Genomic DNA, 2273 nt, shown 5'->3' on the forward strand with positions numbered 1-2273 from the left:
AAAACATAATATAAAATAAATCAAATATTAAATGATACTTAAAGTAGAACTAGTATCAAATGATACTTAAAATAAAACATAAATTAAACCAAGAATCAAATAATACTAAAAACAAAATATAAAATAATAGTCCTTAACCAAGCACCTGTACAGATTATATTAGTAGTATACTATCATGCCTATTATCACAAACCTGTTGTGGTTTGTAAAGATATTTTAAATATTAATGTTTTATTAATAATTTATAAAAATTGTATGATAAGATTATTGTTCATATATACAGTCACTCGGTAGAAGTGTTTGTGAAACTGGTCTCAGATGACTAAGCTGCCTTACTAAAATGCTACCTTTCAACAACATGTAAAGTTGATCGTGACTGTTCACCCCATCATGACCATGACCATTCACAAATTTACACACACTGAAGCCTCCTTTACCTAATTAATTAATTTATTAATTTCCTCTACCTTTTCTACCAATGGTTAAGCGTTCTGGAAATACGAAGTATGCCGCAAAAAAAAAGACCCTTACCTAAAACCAGCTGAAGAGAAATGAGCCTTGCAGAGAAGGGTATGATAATCACCTTTTTCTACTGCCTCGGGAATATTACCTTGGTGGCACAAATTATTAGACGCCTATGGACAACAGTTAAGAGCTTTCTTGTCTGGGCATATGAATGCCGATCTCTTGAAAATCTCCCTTGCCCTGGTTGCACTCCCATTTTGAGTGGTCAACAGCGTTGAACAATTATACAGGCAGCCAAGTCCAACCGGAAAATGACCAGATGCGCCTTCAGGGATCGCTATGCACCTGGTGTTTCTCTTGATACTGATAACTCTTTGGGCTACCCAGAGTGACTGGATATGATTGGCTACTAAATTTGCCTACATAGTGGACTGGGTACTCAGAGAAGTAAACATTAAAAAATGGATAGCCAAGTCAAGACCTAGGCTAAAGCCTGATCATGTGGCTAAGAGATTGAGATGGGCTACAGCTTATAGGGACTGGACAGCTAAGGATTTTGAAAGAGTGATTTGGAGTAATGAGTGCAGTGTAGAGAAATCCAAGGATTCAAAGCAACAATGGGTATTCACAGAACCTGCAGAGAAGTGATTGGCTGATTATGTACACCTAAAGGAGAAGAATAAGGGAATCTCGCTTATGGTTTGAGGGTGCTTTTCGGGTAAAAGAAAAGGGCCATTAGTTCCTATTACTCAAACTATTAATAAGACCAGGTAGGTTAAACTTTTGACAAATTATTTTTTTCCTGTTATTCATCAAATAATTTTCTTTGGTATACAACTTGAAGATATTCTTTTTCAGCAAGATAATGCTCCTGTTCACAAGGCATATAGTGTTATGGATTGGTTGGAGAGAAACAGTATTGAGGCTGTGGACCACTTCCCTTATTCTCCTGATTTAAATCCTATTGAGCATGTATGGATTAAGCTTAAAAAGCGATTACACCAGCAGTATCCAAGGATTGCAGATACTCCAAGAGGCAAAGAGGCTGTTAGGAGAAGACTTGCACATGTATTACTATTAGTTTGGGAGACAATTCCTGAGAAGCTTTTTGAGAAGTTGTAGAAATCAATGCCTGATAGGGTGGCTGCAGTTTTAGAATCAAGGGGAGATTATACAAAATATTAGCTAGTTTAATTTCTGGCAGGTCAATTGACCGTAGAATGTTGAGAGGTGACAGTGATTGTTGATCCTGAACTAACATGCACACACGCCCATTGACAACCCCACCAGCACTGCCCTACCATATGGCGTAACTACAATTAAACCTTGTCTCAGATCACGAACACTTCTGCAGAGTGATTGTAGTTATTAGGTGGAAGCCAACTCTAATGTATATTGAGAAGACTAGGGCTGAAAACTTTGACATAGATGGAGATTTGTCTGGGAAGTTTCAGTTATATCCTTTTTACTTATAACTACTAAGAACTTGCTTAACTGAATAATGAATATAGTATAATAAAAATTTATTGGTAGAATAATTTATATTGTTAAGATCTCTTTTTCTTTGCTTAATGATGTTTGTAAGGCTCAGAAGTTACTAAAATATTTATTTCCCATATCTGAGTATTTGTGGACTACTTACTATTATACTTGGACAAAATTAACTGTGATTTAACAGAAGAAAATCTTCGGCGATGACAATTACACTTACCTATTAATCCAATATTATGAAAACCAAAAAAAAAAATTAAAAGATGTAAATACATAGTAGAAATTAATATTTGGTATACTATCCATTAGCCTTAATA

This window comes from Tuber melanosporum, assembly GCF_000151645.1.
Source record: "Tuber melanosporum whole genome shotgun sequence assembly, scaffold_13, strain Mel28".
NCBI lineage: Eukaryota > Fungi > Ascomycota > Pezizomycetes > Pezizales > Tuberaceae > Tuber > Tuber melanosporum.